This window comes from Onychomys torridus, chromosome 14, assembly GCF_903995425.1.
Source record: "Onychomys torridus chromosome 14, mOncTor1.1, whole genome shotgun sequence".
Classification (NCBI taxonomy): Eukaryota; Metazoa; Chordata; class Mammalia; order Rodentia; family Cricetidae; genus Onychomys; species Onychomys torridus.
In genome coordinates, this window is record NC_050456.1 from 14,452,196 (window position 1) to 14,474,781 (window position 22,586).

The window sequence follows — 22,586 nt, forward strand, 5'->3', positions numbered from 1 at the left end:
TGGTGTTCTATAGGCTTCTTATGTCTTCATAGGCATTTCCTTCTTTAAGTTGGGAAAGTTTTCTTCTATGATCTTGTTAAATATATTTTCTGTGCCTTAGAGTTGGTATTCTTCTCCTTCCTCTATCCCTATTATTTGTAGGTTTGGTCTTTTCATGGTGTCCCAAATTTCTTGGACATTTTGGGTCATGACTTTGTTGGTTTTAGTGTTTTCTTTGACTGATGAATCTATTTCATCTACCGTATCTTCAACACCAGAGATCCTCTCTTCCATCTCTTGCATTCTGTTGGTTATACTTGCCTCTGAAGTTTCCTGTTTGTTTACTCAGATTTTCTATTTCCAACATTCCTTCTGCTAGTGTCTTCTTCATTTTTTCTATTTCCCTCTTTGCGTCTTGGATTGTCTCCCTTTCTTTTTCATGATTTTCATTCAAGGTTTATTTGTTTTCTTCTGCTTTAATTGTCCTTTCCTCTAGTTTTTTTATAGCGTTCTTCCCATTTTTTGTTTGTCTGTTCCTGTACTTTATTTTTGATTCCTTCTATATAAGGCTCTCGCCTCTTCATGATGTTACTTTTAATGTTGTTTTCTTCTTCTTCTTCTTCTTCCATTCAGTGATGTTCAGGTCTCGCTTTCGGAGAAGGGCTAGGTTCTGGTGATCCTGTATTGCTCTTTATTTTGTTGTATGTACTTGGTCCAGAGAGAGTTGACAGATTTAGGGAGTGTCTCTCTGGTCCAGATGGAAGCTCTGGTCCAGATGAGAGTGCTGGCCGGATAGGAGCTGGGAAGTCCCTGGGGTCTCCTTATTTTGTCCAGATGGGAGCTCCTCTTGTCCAGATGGGAGTTCCTCTGGTCTCTGGTCCAGATGGGAGTTCCAGGGCAGACAGGAGCTGGGGGTTGGTCTCTGAGTCTCAGGAAGTGGCTGGGGTCCCAGGCAAATGGGTGTGGGGGCAGGGTGTGGAGACTTCAGGGTCTGCCTGCAGTCTTCAAAAAGGGGAGCCTTCCTGCAGGGCCTGTGGATTGGCAGGAAACTGGAGCCAAGTTGGTCAGGTCCTCCCAGGGTGGCCTGTGTCCAGCAGTGGGACCCAAGTGCAGTTGCCTATCTGGCTATAACCCCAGGCACTCACCTCTTGTCCAGATGGGAGTTCAGGGGAGGATGGGAGCTGGGGGTTGGTCTCTGAGTCTCAGGAAGTGGCTGGGGTCTGGGGCAAATGGGTGTGGGGGCAGGGTGTAGAGACTGCAGTGTCTGCCTGCAGTCTCTGGTCCAGATGGGAGTGTTGTGCTCTAAGCTGGTAGGAGTCTGGCTGTGGCAGCTGGGAGCTGTGTACTGGTCCCAGCTGGTTTACTGCAGCTGATCCCCAGCTTGTGCACCGCTCGGGAGTTGTTTAGCCTTTCCACCTCTATTATTCACTCACAGAGCCATGGGTGGCTAAAATTTAAAGTATGAATCATGTCATTTATCTATCATCTGTTGCCACTGTGAACTTCAGGGACCCCTGTTGAAGTTAGTTTTATTTTGTGATCTGTTGTCTGCAAAATTTCTATTGCTGTTTTACTAGTACTTTCTGTTTTTATCCATTCATATCTTTCAAAAGGTCTGTTTATGGTAGTCCAGTGATATTAGATGAGGCAGTGAAGTTGTACATATGGATTTGTTAGAACTTGAATGTAAAAGGTTCCCACATGGGTTTGAACATTTAGTTCCCAGCTGGTGGTATGGAGTGGGTAGCCATTCCAGCTTTGATCTGGAAGTTCCAACCTCCATTGAGGCTTTAGTAACTGTCAAACCTACAAGGTGGGGCTGAGAGAGGACCCTGAAGACCAGAGATCCGGATGGGCCAGCTCTCTTGGTTCCTGAACCCTGGATGCTCGAGGTAGACCGAACAAAGTTCTCCAGAGAACACCACCGGATTGTGCTATACCTTTCCCAGACCCTGTAAGCTATCCCTTCACTTGTAAGTTACCCCACAAAATAAACCTCCCTTTTAACTACGTGGTGTTGCCTTAATAATTTCACCAATAGTGATACAATTTTGATAGTCTGTGGAAACTTTAGGGAGGTGGAGTCTGGCTAACAGAAGTAGACTGGGGGAGGGTTACCTGGATGCATTATGCCTGGATTTTTTGAGAAACAGCATCCACATACTCCCACAGGTACAGATGGAGCCATTCCCATAGTCATGATGGACTATCCATCCAAACCTCTGAGCCCAAACAGTCCCCTCCTCCATTTCTGCCAGGATTTTGTCATAGTGGTGATAAAAGTAGCCAACGCAACATTTGATCCTGTCTTAATGAAGAAGCCCATTAATAGTTAATTCAGGTGGTGGATTTATATTTGCTTTTCAAATTTAAAACAATTCAGTACAAATTTATTATTTTATTTCTGTTTGTGATTTTTTTAAGTATATGTATGCCTTTAGGATTATCTTCATTTGTTAGTTCTTTGCTTTGGTATAAACAGCATGTATATACAGAAGCAAGCATGTACACATGCACATAGCTCAGTAAACTCACAGCCCTTTTCCACGCAGCAGAAATTACTTGAGATGAATCAGACAAAGCTACATGTTATGGAAGAATAGGGTCCTGTATCTGCAAGCAGGTGGTCTGGTAGTTTGGACTGCAGAGAGGTTCCAGGTGGAGTCTGAACACCTGTGAGTTGAGGTCATGTGTCACTTTCCATGTATGGTGCTTGCCTACATTTGATATACTTTTGGTGTATTTCTTCCAGCCATTTTCAGATGTAGCATGAGCTTCGCAGGCAGTTCTTCAATTGGGGCTTACTGAAGCTCTTTGGGGACTCTTGCCTTGAAGGTCAAGGGGGTCTAACTGTTTTCAATTACATATTCTACTTATCAGGAATCCTGCTAATCACACTGAGAAGCTTACGTCTGATTAACTGTATTAATAATGAATAAGAGAGAAGAAGCTGAAATCAACCTGCAGTTCTGCGATCTCATCATTTCCTGTCTGGTGTTTTCAGCCTTGCCTATGCTTTCTTGCCAGAGAGACCAGGTGCTTATTGAATTTCACAATAATCAGAAAATACTAAAGATAAAGACTGTGAAAGCAGAGCTTCAGGCTGCTCTTGGGTATGAACTGAAGCTTTACATCCTTAAACACTTCTGGGGTGCGGCCCCACTGCTGAGTATTTTTATGAATTTGTTTTTCTTAAAAAGAAACATGTAAAAATAACATTTTAAAAGGAGAGTTCTTATTGTTCATTCACTTTCCTTTTACTAGTTTTCCCCTAGTTAGCTGTGGATTATTTAAGTGTAACCAATGTTGATTTTATATAAACCAGGTTTATATACTTACTAGGTTAAGAAGTAAACAGGAATCTGCCTGCATACCCAGTTTTACCAGCAAAGAGTCAATGAGAGAGTTCAGTGCCTGCATAAATAAGACTCAATTTGCCAGAAACTGATGACTAGAAACATGAAGAGTGGTGGAGTTTTCTGAATTTCAAGAATGATTTTTTTCCTTTGCTTTTTGTTCTGATTCTCCATTTTTGTCATATGATTTTCAGTCATGTAACTAATGCCACGCAAAGCCAAAATGAGTGGAAAACAGTATATAAAGGTTCAGGTAACACTCAAGATCAGAAAGCGCAACAGGGATTCAGAAGCCCACAGATTATATAACATGTAAATATAACAACAGTAATAACAGTAACACAGCTCTTATGCAGTTCATTGAAACTGTGATTTAATGCCAACATTTCCTAGTTTCACTTTATATTTCACACTTAAAATGGAAATTAAATAAGAATGAAATGCTGATTGCCCAAAATAAGTTCTGTTGAGAGGATACATAGTAACTCGGTATTTATTGAGAAGATGTGAAAGAAATGTAGCCCAGGAAGAGAAAGGGAAGCAAGACATTGGACCTTAGGTGTTACGCTGTTTAGTTACAGAATATACAATTGTTGCTCAAGACACATAATTTTGTGCCAGGGATTGTGATGGTCCTTGATCTAATTCCCTGTTAGATATTAGAGAGCCTACCTATCTTCCCTCAACCTAGTAAGGCGACTATGTTAAGAAGTAAACAGGAGAATCTGCCTGCATACCTAGTCTTTACCAAGCTCCTGATCCCCTTTACAGCTCCTCCTTATTTATATAATTCTCAATTTCAGCATAGTGGGCTACTCTGTCCTTCACTGTTTGCAACGCTTTTGTCTTTCTTTCTTGTTCCTTTATCTCATCATCTTTTCTGTTTTTTCTCTCAATGAAGTCAGACTGCCATAAGTTGCAGAGTCTATGATTATCTCTCCTGAGAGATGAGATTTCTCTATATTATTTAAATGCATGTCTTTACCCCACTCTACTCAGTCGACTTTTAACCAAAACTCCCACATCTCACTTATTTTCTTTTCTTTGTTGCTATCATTCTTAGTTCTGTGTATGGCCCCCTCCTCTACTTCCTGTATAGCAACCTAATGCCAATATTTCTTTCTCTTTATTCACTCCACTCACACCCACAATAACTAATATTCAAGTACAGACCATGCTTATTGGTGGTCCTTTACTCACCCAAACAATTGGTACTTAAGGAGTGACTATTTTGTAGCCAATTGAGATTCCATTGTCATGGTTAGTTTGCTGTCAGACAGTGACTATAGTTATAGACTGTCTTTAACTTTAAGTGGAGGTCTGGAGATAGAGCCTGGCAGCCTGAACAACAGTGTGATAGTGGAAAATGCTTCCTCAACCTCCTATAATCTTATCTTAACACTGGAAATACCCCAACTAAAAGTAGAAAGATGACCTGAATTTACAAAAACAAAACAACAAAAACCCAAACTCTTAATCAATTATCTGATCCCACATGGGCAGTTCCTAGTGAAAGAACACTCGGAACATGAAAACCAAGACGATTTATCTTTCCAAAAGTTACCGATCCCACAGTAATTACTCCCAATGAAAATGACCTAGGTGAAATTTCAGACACACAATTCAAAAGAACAATTATAAATTAGTTCAAACAGATATCAAAAATGATAAAAGTATATTCCAAGGCAATACAAACAGCTGAATAAAAAAGAAAGCCAATTTTAGGATATGAAAATAAAATTCAATAAAAAGGTAGAAGACCAAATTGAAATAATAAAGGAAATGAAACATTAAACAAAAATTTCAGTGGAAAAACTTATCAATAAAATAGATCATATAAAGGATAGAATTTTAGAGTTGGAACAAGATAGAGGGATTTGATCAGTCATGATAAAAAAAAAAGGAAAAAGTATATGAACAGTGCATGACAGCTCTTTGGGACACTATTGAAAGCAAAATTTATGCCTTGCAAACATACAAGAAAGAGAAAAATTTCACACCAAACGAATAGGAAATACGTTCAATAAAATCCTAGGAGAAAATTTCTAAAGTCTAGGGAAAGAAATAGCTATATAGATACAAAGGGTTATAGAAAACTAAATAAGACCATATAAGAAACTCCTCACGTCATATCATAGTTAAATAATATACAGAGAAAAGGGATATGGAAATCTGCAAGAAAGAAAGGCCATGTTACATACACAGGCAGGCCCATAAAATTAGCTGCTGATTTCTCAATGGAATTGTTAACAGTCGAAGGACTTGGAAAGATGTATTTTAAATTCTGAAAGATCACAATTGCCAATTTACCCTAACATATTCAGAAAAAACTATGTATTAAAATTGAAGGAAAAAGGCCAACTTTCCACTACAAAAGCAGACTGAGGAAGTGTATGACCACCTAGCCAGTCCCACAGAGGATACTAGAGTAATACTTAATACCAGAAAGAAAGATCAACATACCCAAGAGGTTTTATAGTAGGAGCAGAAAAATTTACAAGGCCAAGACAGTCTTTGAACAGAAGGAACCCCAAAATACAGAAACAACAGAATGACAGGAATATGCACTTTTCAGTAATAACTGTGAATGCTAATGTTCTCAGTCTCCTTATAAAAAGACACAGACTAGAAATTTAGATTAGAAAATAACCTGTTTTTTCCTAAAACAAATCCCCAAGAAATAGATATACTTTGTCATCAAGGATAGTCACCATCTTGGGTTAAAAGGATGGTAACAGGACTTCCAAGAAAATGGGACAAAAATAATTAGTTGTAAGATTCTAATCAAATTATTTTTATATGAATATCCTTTTTAAAAAATAAGTCCAATGGGTAACTCTTTTACAAATTTTGTAGGAGACGAGAGGACGCCAGTGGCAGAGAGATGAAGAAAAATGGATTTACCCAAAATGTCTCCACTGTTTTACTCCATCTCCGTGTATGAAACTTGGGAAGGCTTGGGTTTCTTTGTAGAAGTAGGAGTTGTAGATTTGTAGTAGGTTGGGGAGTCAGGTATATCTTTGTGTGAAAGTACACTTGGGAGTTTGAAGTATTCAAATATTCTTACCTAAATAGTAAAGCAAACAGAAAAGGGATTTGTAATAAATCTTCCTCTGTCCTGCCAGCCAGCTTCCAAATAATGACATGGAGATTTCTATTAATTATGGAAGCTCAGTCTATAGCTTAGGTTTGTTTTTAACTTCCTCTTATAGCTTAACTTAACCCATTTATATTAATTTATGTTCTATTTTGTGGTATTACCTCTCTTTCATCTTGCATTTCTTGTTTCCTCTCTGTCTGGTAACTCTGCCTTTCTTCCTCCCAGAGTTTTCTCTGCCCCTAGACGTACTGTCTAACCTCTTCCTAGCTATTGGCCACTCAGCTTTTTATTCCACCAATCACAGCAATACATTTTCACAGAGTGTGCAAATATCCCACACAGGAATGTTTAATTTTAAATGATTTTTAAAACAAAGAATCATTAGGGCTGTTTCATGCACATTTGAGGAGGAGGAATGCAGGAATTCCAGGCTTTTTATTTGATAACTCTTTGTTTGTTTCTTTTCCTTTTTCAAGCAGTTCTTTTCCTAACCTCTTGCTCCAGCTTCCTTTGGATGAACTATCTAAACTACACTGTTGAACTCAGATAAATGATTGCAATGCTTATTCATTGTCATCCATACTATAAACTCTCCTAGGAAATTGATACCATCTCACATTCACCGAATGCTTATCATGTGTCTTTCACTGTCTGAAGGAACTATTTTTCATGACAGCCTAGGAAATGTGGCTACATAATTCCTATTTCAAGGGTATGAAAAAAAGTCAAGGGAAGATCATTTATGTATCACATGATACAGCAAGAATGTGGCAGAGAACAGATTTGAACATAAGCTGTCTGATTCTATGATTGCTTTTGAACTCTATCCATATTGTTTATTTATTTCGTGTGTGTGTGTGTGTGTGTGTGTGTGTGTGTGTGTGTGTGTGTGTGTGTATACATATGCTTGCAGAGGTCAGGAGTTCATATCAAGTGTCTTCCTCTATTGCTCTCCAGTTTGATTTTTGTGAAAGAACCATTCAGTGAACCTGGAGATTATTAATTCAACTGGGCTGTCTTGGTACTGTGCAGAGATTGGCTCATCTGTGTTTACCACATACTCTAGTGTCAGGATACACAGCTTTTTTTTTTTTTTTTTTTCTCTTGGATGCTGCAGATCTGAACTCAGTTCTTCATGCTTGGCTGATGAACACTTTACCAATAGAGCCATGTCCTCAGCCCTAATGTTGCCTTTTTGAGAGAAGGAAGTATTGAGATTCCCATAAAGTGATCCCTGTGAAATGCCTTGCTTGTCTTGGGTTCCTTTTCTCACTCTTGTCTACCAATCAGGAGAGGCTAACTTGGAAATGATTGCTCAGTAGTAATTTTGCTAGAGGAAGTGTCCTTAAGCCAGCAAATTCACCAGCATTCCTGAGCTGGGTAGGAAAGTCCCTATGGGACCTGTAGATTTCTCTGGGACCTGACAGAGTGGGAACAACACAGCTGTGTTCAGTCTTTGGAGGGATTCTTGTAAGAGCTTTGAGTCTCTCACGAGGGTCCTACAGAGGGGATATTTTACCCTTCTGGAGATTTACTTAGCATTTGTCATTTAGAAATAATTTTGAGACCTAGCTGTGGCTTTTGTTTCCCTCTTGACCTGAATTAATGTGATTCTCCATCTCTGGTCTTTGGCTGCTTTGTCTGGCACTGTGTGGGTGTGATTGACAGTGCTGACTGCTGGTAGCTTCCTGCTGGACTAGCTACTATAAATACATGTGTTCCTTATGGTCAATTTGTGTCTGAGTATTGGTGGATGGATGGTGTCTTAGTTATTGTTTCTATTGCTGTGAAGAGACACCATGACCTTGGAAACTCTTATAAAGGAAAACATTTAATTGGTCTGGCTTACACTTTCAGAGTAAGTCCATTATCATCATAGTGTAACATGATGGCGTGCAAGTAGACATGGTGTTGGAGAAGGAGCTGAGAGTCCTACATCCTGAACCATAGGCAATAGGAAGTGGTGTGTCTCACTGGGTGTATCTCGAGCAAAGGAGACCTCCAAGCCCATTCCCATAGTGATACACTTCCTCCAACAATGCCACACCTACTTCAACAAGGCCACACCTCTTAATAGTGCCACTCCCTATTAACTTATAGGGGCCAATTATATTCAAACTACTACGGATGATATTAATGGTGATTAGTTGGACTGCAGTAGAATGAACTATTAAAAGAAAGTTCTATTCCATCCCAGACAGTGTAAACTTTTGTCATTAAAACTAATCATCAATTTAGCAACTGTTTTGGTATGACTGTCTGTAGGCACAGCTGGTATGCTTGGGGTAAAGCACACTTCCTAATGTAGAGCAAGGGCAGGACTTTAGGCCTCAATGAAAAAAAAGTAGTTGTCCCACAGAAAGTGACCACAGCGATTCTAGAACATCCCAGTGCTCATTAGAACTCTCTCACGTGTGTAAGCAGATACCTGTAACTACACTCTCACTGTTTTTTTTCCTGTTGATCCCAGGATCAACTTTATTGGCTACTAAAACCCAGTCACTGAGAGGGAAGGGCAAGGCAGGGATTTCATGTGTCTTTCATGCACCAGGAACAGGTCCAAGCTGCTTTATGCATCGCATCTCCTTTGATTATCCTTAGGAGGACATACAACCCCTGTGATGCACACCTCTTTTCCCATTTCTACTAAGGTAGACTTAGGGACCATGCTGGCTTCCTATGAGCTTCACAATTGGCAGGGGAGGAACGGGCTTTAGAGATTGTGCTGTTCCCATTGTCTTACTCTCACCTTGGACACTCAGCCCTAGATGGAATGTCTCCATCAAATGCCCCCTCCTCCCTCATGGCTCAGAGAAACCTGTGGGAGAGAAGGTAAAAAGAATGTAAGAGCCAGCGGGAATGGGGTACACCAAGAAAACAAGGCCCTCTAAATCAACATGATCAAAACACATGAACTCAGAGAATGGGGCAGCCTGCACAGGGGCAGCATGGGTCTGTACCAGGTCCTTTGCATATGAACTATGGCTTCCAGTTCAGTGTTTTTATGGGATTCCTGAGTGTGCAAATGGAATCTGCATCTATATCTGTTTCTTGTGCCTTCTTTTGGGCTCTTTTCCTTCTGTTTGTTTTGTTCAATCCCAATGATGGTTTTAGTTTTATGTTACATTATTTTATTACTATCCCCTAGAAGCCTGTTTGTTTTCAAATCAAGACAGAAAGGGAGTGGATCCAGATAGAAGGAAAGGTAGGGAGAAACATGGAGGTATATATATATATAGAGAGAGAAAATTATATTCAGGATATATTATGTAAGAAAATATTGATTATAAATAAAAAGAAAAAAGTTGTCTTAATCTCAATTTAAGAGAGTTCAAGGGACCCTGGGCAGTGTTAGAAACACTGACCATGAACAGGAAAGTTTGCCCAGACATACAAATTGTTGTTAAAGGATAGAGGTGTGATTCTTCAGCAAAGCTCAGAAAAATAAATTAGGCGCTGCCCTGAGCCTGGACTTCTAAGTGGGAACCAGATCTAATCCAGTTAGCTTCTCTGGCTCTGCTGTATTCCTGAATGGACTCCTTTCAATGCAGATCACCTTTAATAAAGTTTAGATTAATAAAAAATAGTAACTGAAATAAGGAAGCAATCTACATAAGCGTGTGCTATGATAATACTGGATGAGGGGTTCTTCTATCTGAGTTCTATTCCTCTACTCATGCAATTTCCTTTGCACACAATGAATTTCCTTCCAAACAGTGCATACTCCTCTGTCTATATGTGCTTTCTTCATTAGGGTTACAGTTGCAGTGACGAAATACCATGACCAAAAGCAAGCTGGGGAGGAAAGGGTTTATTCAGAGTTCTCTTCTACCACAGAGTTCATCATTGAATGAAATCAGGACAGAAACTCAAACGAAGGTGTAGACAAATTTCTAAACTGTCTTATTAAATAAGAAACACAGAGCCTTAGAGATCAGCGAAATAATGATAGCCACCAACCTTACCTCTCCAGCCCTGCTGCTACCAAAAATGAGCTACTTCCTGTCTTACCCACACCTTTAATGCCTTGCTGTTCTGCCCTATCATTGGCTCTTAGCCCAGCTACCTTACTTCCTTGTCACTGCCTGTCTGTACAAGCCTCCAGGTCTCTAGGGATGGTACTGGGATTAACAGCATGTGTCACTATACTTGGCTGTTCCCTAGAGTGTCCTTGAACACTCAGATACCCTACCTGCCAAGGGCATGTGCTACCACTGCCTGACTTCTGTTTACTTAAAAATGGCTGGCCTTTCCCCCCTTGATCTCCAGTCATGCTTTATTTATTAACATGCAAATATCACCACATTTCAGCACAAATAAAATGTCACCACACAGAGAAGGAACCTGGAGGCAGGAGCTGATGCAGAGGCCATGGAGAGGTGTTGCTTACTAGCTTGCTGCCCATGGCTTGCTCAGCCTGCTTTCCTAGAGACCCACTAGTCCAGGGATTGTACCATCCACAATGGGCTGAACTGTCCCTCACAATCAATAATTAAGAAAATGTTCTACAGCCTGATCTTATGGAAGTATTTTGTCAATTGAAGAACCCTCCTTTCAGAGGGAACACAAACTCCAATTTGTGTCAAGTTGACATAAGACTTACCAGGACATGTGCTCTGTTTATACATTCCATTTCTATTCAATCACAGTATTCAGCAAGAGAAGCCTTCTTACAATCTTCAATAGAAATTAATCTTTTCTTTCTCTTAACTCCTGAAGCACTTTGTATTTTCTTCTTTAAAGCCCATTATTTTGTTACTTACTCATTGGGTTCTGCATTTAATTGTACTACAATCATTTTCTCATTAGAAAAAAAAAAACTGACTTAAGTTGTGCCACCAGAGATATTTACAATTATTTGATTATTATATACCAATAGCTTCAAAATGTACAAGCTTTCCTTTTAGGAAAAACCATGGCCATGGCCACCAGCACCAGTTCATAAGCTCTCTGTTCTTTTCTATGCTTTGACATGTACTAGTCAGGATTTGCTAGAGGAACTGAATGGTTGGAATGAACAGAACTATTTGACTGGTTTACATGACACAGTCAGAGTAATTCAACAATGTTGTCTCATGCCAGAGGGGCTGAGAACCTGGCAGATGCTCAGTTCACAAGGCTCTGTGCCTCAGTAGTCCCAATCTGACACCAAAGGCCTGGAAGATTCCTGAAGAGCCAATGGTCTTCAGTCCACGTTGGAAACAACAGAGTAGATGAAACCTGCCAGCAAGAGTGAAGTCCAAGCAAGCAAAAGGCTAAAAGCTTCCTTCTCCCATGGCCTTTTATCTGGGGGGGCTACCAGAAGGTGATGCCGAAACTTAGGCTGGGCCTTGAAACATCAGTTAAGAGAATGGAAACATACACTCGCCAACATGCTCCAGGCCAAGGTAATGTAGACAATCGTTCACTGGGGCTCTCATCCAAGGTGATTCTAAGTTGTGCCAAATTGACAGTAACTATTACAACGTACTTGCTTCCTATGAGATTGTCTTATTGGGCCAGAAAGAAGTGCACAGAGTTTAATTACAAATAACATTTAATAACTAGCAAAACAAAGAGTAAATTTTAGGTGATAGTTTCATTGGATAAGATAACATGGGATTGAACAGAAATATGGGTCCCAGTCCACTGCTGAGGATTGTAGCTGGAGACGAAATTAGGCGTGAACAACAAAGATTCAGCATTTAAATGTTCTGGAAACAGGTTGTACTTTTTGGCCTTTTCAGTGTGTGAAATGTCCCTTTTCAGATAGTAGCCACATGTATAATATTAGGTTAAAATTCAAGAAGCAAAAGACATTTTTTTTTGGTGTGGTGATATTTGTAATCTAAGAAAGAAAGCTTGCCTGAAGATCAGAGGACAGAGCCGACCACAAAGTTAAACAGAGGTCAGGCAGTGGTGGCACACACTTTTAATTCTAGCACTCAGGAGACAGAGATCCATCTTGATCTTTCTGAGTTCAAGGTCCCACTAGGCTACATGAGATTGATCTAGTCTAGGAGAAAAACAGAGCCAGGCAGTGGTGGCACATACTTTTAACCACTATGTTTGGGAAACACACATGCCATTAATCTTTGCACTAGGAAGGTTTAGATAGGAAGTAAAATGGCTGGGCAGAGAAAGACATATAAGGCAAGAAGAGATAGGAACTAGAGGCCCCTTTGGTTGAGGACTCAGGATCATTCAGTCTGAGCATTTGTGGAGATAGGATTGACTGAGGAGTTGGTGAGGTTAAGAAGTGGCAGTGGCTTGTTCTTTTCTTTCTTTTTTTTCTTTTAAAGAAACTAAGAAGACTTAAGTTTTATATGCATTTGAAGTCTTTGGTCAAAGATATCAAAATTCTCTGAGAGTATATTGAAGTTTTAAGACATGATTTGTTAAAGAAGGTTTAAATGAGCAAATACTGATAACTTCTTAGCTTAGGAAAAAAGTCACTGGACTAAGTGCTATTTCAATTGTTCCTCCTAAGGGAGATGTTAGAATTCTTACCCCAAATATCCACTAGGTACCCAGTTGTCACAGGATTTCCATCATTTGCTTATATACTCATCTTTATTTTTCTTCTTTCTATGTAATTCCATACAGTTGTCACCATGACTAGAGAGCTCTTTTGGTGGACAATGATGAAAACTTTACATGGATTAAGTTTTTTTCCAGAAGGTTACAAAAGTACCAAATAGTCAGTTCCTAATCTTTTCAGGCTGTCAGCTGAGAATCATCCTTATTTAATCTTTGTACAACCTTGTACAGATCTCTCAGTGCTGTATCTTCTATCTGTCTACCTCTGGGTGACATTTCTATTCTTGAATATAATTTATCTAATTTATATTTTCTTTCATAATTCTAAGCTGCTCTGCTTAGATCTGCCAATAGAGGCCTCAGCATTGATCTGTATCTTATCTTCAGGCTGTCTTCCCTGCTTTCAGCCAGCAGCATCAGAATGGGTAGTGGCTTAATTAATGCTTTAGTTTTATAGTATTGAAATGGTTTGCTTTTATATTATAAATAATATACTAGAGTAGAAAATAAATTAGAATAAATAGTATCAATAACAGAAATTGTCATGAAGCAAAGAAGTCCAGGTGAGAAGCCAGTCAAAAAGCTGTGATGAATGAGTATAGATGATGAATGCTGTGAAGGAGGATAGAAAGGAGCCATTGAGAACCTGGAATAATGGAGCAGTGCTCAGCAGTCACAAACACTCTGTATCAGACTCGTCATCTATCTTAGGGAAATGTTGGGGTCATTCGATAGGTGGAGGATGGGGGATCCCATACGATCTATAGCAAGGGGCCTTATACCTGTGGGTTAAATATACACTAAGTTTGTTTTCTGATTGTCAGGAAGACCTGATTTTGTGTAAAGGAGATAGAAAGGAAGGCATATCCTACCTAAGTACTGCTAGAGAGGTAAAGATTTTTGTTGTTATTTGATTTCTTCTAGACACAAGATTAGGAGGGAAATACTAGGACTCTGTGGGGAGGGCCCTGGGAATTTGCCACCTGGGGTTTACCAGGCATGACTAGCTAGTTTGTTTCTTGTCCCTATGCCATAGCTAGGCCTTGAAATACCCAGGGATGCTTGGATTAATTGATAAAGAGAGAAAAATTCCCAGCACACATGTTTTGAAGAAGTAATTACTGAAAGATGCCTTTAATTGTTGGCTTTACCTGTCAACCTGACCACAAACCTGACACAAACCTAGAGTCACACAGTGTGACAGAGTCAAACAGCTGCAACATAAAAGCTGCAACATGTCTTCGCATCATTAAACAAATGTTCCACAGCATAAACAAATGTAACACATTTTAAAATAATGTTCTACAACATTTCCCCCTTTTTGTCTAAATAAAAAGAAAGGTTTTAACTTTAACACAGTAAAACTATACGCAACAAAAACAGTTATCAAGTAAGAATTACATTTACAATATTCTGTCCACTTGTAATTAGCATATTCAGAGAAAATAATGCATTATCTATCCTATCTTAGTGAATCCAAAGTTTTACACCTAATTTACTTTCTATTATAACTAAGGAAAATTGAAACTCTAATTATTTAGTCTTTAAATCCACCAAAGACCCAGAAGGATGTATTATTACCTAACAATAGAGACATCTTGCTGCTTTGGATATTCACCCAATGTTCCTCTGCAATATTGAGGCATCTATCTTCAGTCTACAGGCCTAGAGTATCTGTCAGACTTTTTAGTGAAGCAGAATATTTGAAGGACTGTCCTGTCTTCTATTTGCAAAGTTCATCAATCACTTTTCTCTGTGTCCTGCAGAATATCTGGCAGACTCTTATGTGAATCAGGAATTTTGAAGGACTGTCATGCTTTGTTTTGGCAAAATTCAACAGTCTTTTTTCCATGTATCCTGCATGTCCAGTCTGCACAGCACATTGTCCAAAGTCAAAGGCAAAAGCAATTTTCTTGCCCAGTGAATAACCTCGCTACAATGAAAGCAAACTCCAGTCCCCTCCTTCCAGGCTGAGCAAAGTGTCCCTGCATAAGCCCAAGGTTCCAAACAGCCAGCTCATGCACTAAGGACAGGTCCCGGTCCCACAGACTGGGTGCCTCCCAAATAGTTCAAGCTATTCAATTGGCTCACTTATCCAGAGGACCTGATCCAGTTGGGGGCTCCACAGCTTTTGGTTCATCCATTAGTTTGGCTATTTGTCCCTGTGCTTTTTCCAATCTTAGTCTCAACAATTCACAGTCTTATAGTCCCTCCTCTTTCTAGACAGCTGGACTCCTGGAGCTCCACCTGGGGCCTGGCTGAGGATCTCTGCATCCATTTCCATCAGTTATTGGATGAGAATTCCAGCACGACAGTTAGGGTGCTTGGACATCTGATCACCAGACTAGGTCAGATCAGGCTTTCTTTCGACCATTGCCAGTAGTCTACAGTGGATGTATCGTTGTGGATTTCTGGGGACCTCTCGAGCACTCTGCCTATTCCTGTTCTCATGTGGCCTTCATTTATCATGGTCTGTTATTCCTTGTTCTCCCTTTCTGTTCTTGATCCAGCTGTGATCTCCTGCTCCCCTAAGCTCCCTTTCCCTCAAAATTTGCCCTTCATTACTTCCACTGTCATCCAGGTTGTTCATGTAGATCTCATCCATTTCGCTGTCATTGGGCAATCCCTGTGTCTTTCTTAGGGTCCTGTTTTTTAGGTAGCCTGCCTGTACTGAATCTACCAGGTTGAGCTGAATCCCCAGGGGAGTCTTGGCCCTGGAGGAGATGGGAATGGAGGGGAGGGGCTTGGGGGGGAAGGCAGGTGCAGGGTGGGAAGGGGGAGGACAGGGGAACCCATGGCTGATATGTAAAATTAAAACACAAATATAATTAAAAAAAAAAAACAGCAAAAAACAAAAGACAGGTTTTCAGATGATCATATTGGGGTTACTATTTAAGTGTAATATTACTATGTAAGTATCCTTATAACTTTACATAAACAAGTTTTGAGTCAGTGATTAAAAAAAAGAAAGAAAGAAATCAAACTCCATAAGGAGTTTCTTCAGGTCCCATCATCTCTGAAGTAAATTGTTGCTGCCAGGAGTATATGTGTCTCATTATCATGAAAAACCCTATGTTAACAAAATATTTTAAATACCATATTCCATAGGTCTTTGAAGTGTTTGGAGACCATTCATCTATCTAAAATGTATCTCTATATGATCCTGTAAACGTACCTAACATATCTACAAATTTGTTAAAGATAACTAACTACTGACCTGTGTATCTTGATTATTCTAAATAGTTTATAATAATAGCTTTCAAAAAACTAGAATTTTATCTTACATTTTTAAATGAATTGCATGAGTACAATACCTTAAACAAGAGTAGAAACATATATACAATATGTTATAACAAAAATGACCTTAAATTTGTATCAGTACATAAAAGTCCATACCAATCCAAAATTTGAGATTAACAGTTGTTTTTTAGTTTAGATTCAATAATCTGCCCTTTTATCATTTCAATATTACCCTAAGTATAGCAAACATCCATAACCCACCAAATAATCAAAGACCACCCACTCATCTCTTGGGAATGTGGGGATAGTATTTCCAAACTGCTTCCTGCTGTCTGTGGACAAGGTATATTTAGGGTCCCTGAGAAAAATTTAAAGGTAATGGCTAAGTCCTGGGAAGACCAACTTTATAACATTATTTGATAGATATCACCTGTCTAGGTTCAGGAGGACTTCCATGATCAAACCTGATCCATATTAACCCTAAAGAAATTCACAACCTCTCATCTCCTGTGGGAACAAAACTCTAAAGCATGTTTGATTTCCATTTGACAAATATATTTTTTGACTTTTTTGTTAACATTAAAGTATTATTAAAATATCTAGGCTGGATTATTTCAGCAGTCCTTTCAATCCCATGTCTCTGAACAGCTGTTGTTTGCTTATCAACTATCAAAAAATTCAAAATCAACACAATAACATACAGGATCCAGACTCCCTGTGTATTTCCCATCACTATGTGGCTTATTCTTTTTTTTATTATGTTACTTCTCTCTTTAAAGACATTATTATTTTCAAACTATTTCTTTCTTTCTATGACTTTCCATATACTTGTTTTTTCCTCAAACCTACACCACACATTGTAAAACACACTGGAACCTCTTTAGAGGTTTTTTGATCTGGACCTCTTTTTACTGCATATCTCTAGTCTTTTTTGACTGCATGAGCAAACTTTAGTCTGCTAAGCTACATCTTGATCCTTGGTGCTGCTCTCGGCTGACTCTGCTTGCTTCTAGGTTTGTGAGATCCAAGCCTAAAGCTTTCGGGCTGGTTGGAGATTTGTTTGACACATTCAAATCCCCAGCTATGGCTATGGAATGCTGGTGCCCTGCACTGTGGCAGGCATTTTTTCTTAAATTTTTGTTTCTATTTGGCATGAAAAAAGCTGTTTAAGGTGATCTGCTGTACAGCAGAGTTTCTAGATGGATATTTGAGACTCACATTGGTATTCCAAAATGTTGTTGGTTGTTTTTATTCTTTTGTGGGGGGTATGTCAGCTCCCAAATAAATCACACAGGGAGGCTTATTCTTTATTATTGCCCGGACTTAGCTTGGTTTGTTTCTTGCCAGCTTTTTTAAACTTTAAATTATCCCATCTACCTTTTGCCTGTGGGATTTTTTTCATTTCTTACTTCTGTAATCTTACTTTCACTCTTACTTTGTCACTGCCTATGTGGTTGTGTGCATTGCTGGCCCCTAGCATCCTCCTCTCCTTGTTCTTTCTCATTTCTTGATCCTCTTTCTCTTTTCTCCTCCTCCAAGATTTCTCCTCCTATTTATTCTCTCTGCCTGCCAGCCCCACCTATCCTTTTTCCTGCCTTGCTGTTGTTATTCAACTCCTTATTAGACTGTTAGGTGTTTTAGACAAACGCAGGAACACAGTGTCATAGAGTTAAAGAAATGCAACATAAAAGAATGCAACACATCTTTGCATCATTAAACAAATGTTCCACAGCATAAATGAATGTGACACATCTTAAAATAACATTTTGTAACTTTCAGGAGGAAGAAATATCAACTAAAGAGTTGCCCAGTCAGCTTAGTATGTGGCTATATCTGTGAGATATTTTAATAGCTAGTTGAAAAGAGAGAGGACAGCCTACCATAGGCAGTGTCATTTGTAGTCAGGTGGGCCTGGGCTGCTTCAGAATGGTAGCTGAGCAAGCTAGCAAGGAAAGCAAGCTAGGAAGCAAGGCTTCTCCAAGGTCTCTGTTGCAGTCTCTACCTCTAAATTCCTGCTTTGAGTTCCTGCCATGGCTTCCACTGATGATGGAGTATAGCCCCCAAGTTGAAACAGACCCTGTCTTCCTCATTTGATTTTGGTCACAGTGTTTCTCATGGCAACGGAACACCAAACTAGTTCTGGCACTCTAAAAGGACAAAACAGAACAAACAAACAAATTAGAAAAAAAATTATCTTAGATACTCTCAAAAAGCAAATGCAAAGCAAAGGTATCTTGAAGTCAGACAGAAAAGCAAAGCATTGCGTGTTGGGGAGCAATGATGCCATGACTAATTCTTCATCAGAAGCCACAGAAGCTGAGGCACAGTGGCAGCATTTGCAAAGGGCTCCCCATAAAGTCGTAGCACTTCACCAAGGAAAGCTGTGCAATGACTACTCTGTCCCTGGGCTGCAGCCAACATGGAAGCTTCTGGGGACTGCTCAGTTGCCCTCTGGTCCTGCGAGGGTGTGTCAGTTCTGTTCTGCTTGGGTGCAGTGCCAATTAAAAGAGAAAAGCTATTTTACTACAGTGATAAGTTGTTTGCTTAATTTCTGCCAATCCACACTTTCATCCGAATATTCATTTGGTTTTTGTTGTTGTTTGTGTGTATGCATCTTCATTTCTATTCCTCTCCCCGTTTTCTTATGAAAATGTTGTTTCCATTTTTGTTAGTTTCCCTCATGTCCCTAGTGTTCTGAGGTCTGCTGCTTTTAAAGCAATTTCCCTTCTCTCAGCATCCTAGGGGCCTTTTCTTTCTTTGCTCCTTCTGCTTCTGTTACTCTTTTTATATTCCACTTTCATGTTATTTTCTCTTTCCACTTAGACTTTTAGCCCAAACCAATAATGGAAACACTTTCTTCTTTATAGTGTCTTTTCTTACATCAGGAGAAAAGCAAGTATCTTCCTCTATGAATATGAATAAGATTTGTAAAGAAAAAGATGCATACTTCAAGCTGTTTAGGCAGTTAATGCAGGAGAGCTGTAAGTCCATGTTCAGGAAGCTGAGTAAACAGTGTATGGTTCTGAAACCTTCAGTAGCTTTGAAACAAAGTGATAGATGAGACTGAATGAAGGGAGGAGTCACTTAACTCTCAAGATATTGCTGAATCTCCTTTCTTAATGAAAGTAACATAGCTCGTCATTAAAAGAGACATCATTTCATTTTGTGTCATGTATTTTTGGCACATGAGCTATGGTTTTAAAATATATTAATGCTTTAAAGAAATCCGTTTAGAATGGTTATGCTAAAAAGAATTTATATATCAAGAATTTTGTTTAATCAAGTTACTTCTGTATCATGGGTACAGCATGCAACTTTAATCTATACTGAGCATACTCCATTTTCCATTATGCTAAGCTTCCTTTTTGACTTACCAGATTTCATGAGATTGGCTACAATGCATTTCAAAGCACTGCAATAAAAGATGAACATTATATGGCTGGCATTTAAATGTGCCACATTTCTGGATTCACTAAACAGAAATGTTGGGAGACAATCACAGGCTTTAGCATTTTGACTTGGATATTCATTGGTTATTTTCTGTGTGTTTACTACCAGCTAGGCTGATAGCCAGTGCAATATAATGCTTTGTCCACAGTGAGAAATGAATAACAAACAATGGAAAACTTCCATTCTTTTTGCACAAATTCTTTAAAGAAGTGGGAACCTTCTATATGACAAATACAGTTTTTTTATTTTCTTTTTTGTGCATACAGATTGTCAAATTGCTATCAAGTAATAGCTTTCCAATGTTTTGGAATGAATGCTAATTTCTATTAATGCTATGACCCTCTAGCATTCTAACTCATAGAAACAAAAGACCATAGCTGCATGAAAGAATAAGACTATCATTGTGACAATTCCTTCCCTGAAGGAGACACAAACAATGTCGACTCCTTCTGTTTAAGATCCCAATGACAAACCAAAGTACAGTTCCACCAAAGGTCAACCTGGAGGATGAATCCACGCTTTCATTGGGCCTATGTACAGAGCATGGGTGAGCGAGCAGTTACAAGAGTGCAGGTGACCCCCCAGCCGCTGCACTGGAAAGTTTTCAGTCCTATAGTTATATAGATAGACATCCCTGTCTATTAGCCTACCCAGCCTATATTTTCTAGCACCTTCCAAGACCCTCCCACTTCCTTATTCTGTGAGGGAGTGTCAACAGTCAACATGAAGTATGGTAGAGGTTTTTTTTTGTTTTGTTTTAACTTTCTTTTTATTTATCCTTTGTGTCTTTCATATCAATCATCTCAATTCCATTTATTTCCCAGTCCCTTTGCATCTACCTTCTGCCCTTTCAAACCCCCCCCCACCCCGATAAAATAAAATAAAGAAAAAGGAAAAATCTGGCCATGGTAGCTATAGTGTGACACAGTGAATCACACAGTAAACCCTTTTGTCCCCTTTATGTCTTTACTTGCAAGTGTTCGTTGAACAGAGTCCCCTTCTGTGGCAGGTAGAAGAGCTGCCTCTGAGGCATTAAGAGCAGGAGAGCTGTCCCTGCCCTTCACCAGCTGTAGCACTCAGGAGAGTGGCCCCTCTCCATCATGTTGACAACACACTGGAGCTGGCCCTGATGCTGTAGGTGTGGGAGAGCTGACCCTGAGGATGTGAAAGTGGAAGAACTGGCCCCATACCTTGCTCATCTCTGCCAGGCATGAACAAGCCTGGGCAATGCTGGAGCACTCACCCTGGTGGTGAGGATGGGGGAAAGCTGGAGGGATGAGCAATCCTGCAACTAACCACACCCAGAACTAGGGTGTGGTAGGATCTTGCAAAAAGGCACAGCTGACCTGAACAGGGATCACATTCTACAACAGACTACTCATCCTGCAGAAGTATTTATTTCTAGTTAACTATAATAGTCACAAGACTAAAATCAATATTTTCAGTATAGTCTATGACTGAGGTTGTCTGACATTATGTAAGGAAAATGGGTACAAAGATAAAGAAAATGATAAGAATTATTTGACTGAATCTTTCATAGCTTGCAGAGCCTGGTCCAGTTTATGATAAAGAATAGGAAGTAGAGTACTAACAAAAAAAATTGAGATCAAGATCAAGTTCCCATAAAACCCTTATTTAAATCTATACATTGCATACTAGTTATTTTTGGATTTCTGTGAGTAAAATATTTGACAGAAGCAATTTAAAGGAGCAAAGATTTATTTTGACTCACGATTTAAAGGGATTGCAGTTCATTATGCTGGGGAAAGCATAGTGGTTGGAACACCTCTGATGTGTTGACATGCACATGAGGGAAACATGTTCATATGGTTGCATCTGGGAAGAGAGGATACAGAATTGAAGGCAGGGATGAGATAGCTTTCAAGGTCTTGTATCTGTAACCTACTTTGTTCAGCCAGATGCCACTTCCAAAGGGATCCAGAGTCTTTAAATAAGCCACTAGAACATATTTTAGATTCAAACGTAACATTCTGTCCCTGATCTCCGAGGGAAATGGCCATCTCACAATACAAAGTCCATGTGGCACAACCTCAAAAGTTCTCATGATTTTAGCAATCCAACACTGCTTATAAGTTTGTTGATAGTTTCTTCTAAAACTCTAGGTAGTTTTTTAGCTATGAGCTGCTGTGGGAAAAACATGTTACATGTTTGCAGCATATGACAAGAGTGTACATTCCCATTCCAAAATGGAGGACTGGAGGGATAGTTGGTAAAGACTGGGCCAAAGCAAGACTGAAGCTCAGTCAAGATGGCAAAATCATATATGATGGCTTGATGAACTCCAGTGAACTTGAATAGACCTGCCCCATGGCCTGGGTATCTGCAGCTCATATGGGCTCTGTCTTGGGCTGGATTTACTTGATGGCTGCAGTTTTCCTCAAATATTTTGTGTTCTTGACAACATAGACATCCTATAATTTCCTTTCCAAGTAATGGTTCACAGTCACAGCCTTGCAAATAGCCCAATGAGGGGGGCAGATCTTTGAAAAGAATCTTATATTACTACATCTTACCTGTCCTCACAGGCTTGTCTTTGGAACCTTGGCATTATCCTCCATAACACTATAACTACTTCACTTTGTATTTAAAACTGTTTCTTAAGGCAATGCAATTATAAACAGCACCACTGGTTTAAAAGCTATAAGCAAGTCCAGGCTCTTGATACATACTATAATTTTTCCTTGGAAAGAGTAACTTCCTTTTACAACTTAGGAGGACTGCCTCCTGCCCTCCACAGTACTGGGAACTATTCTTTTAGTCTGTGCATATCTGGCTATCATTTTTTAAATTTGCATTTTGGGGTTGTGACATAGATTGATTACTTAGTATATTTATTACCTACTTGCATTGTTTTCAAAGTATTTATCAGTGTCTAATTTATGTACTTGATAATTTATGTACTTGTAATAAAGTTGCTGTAC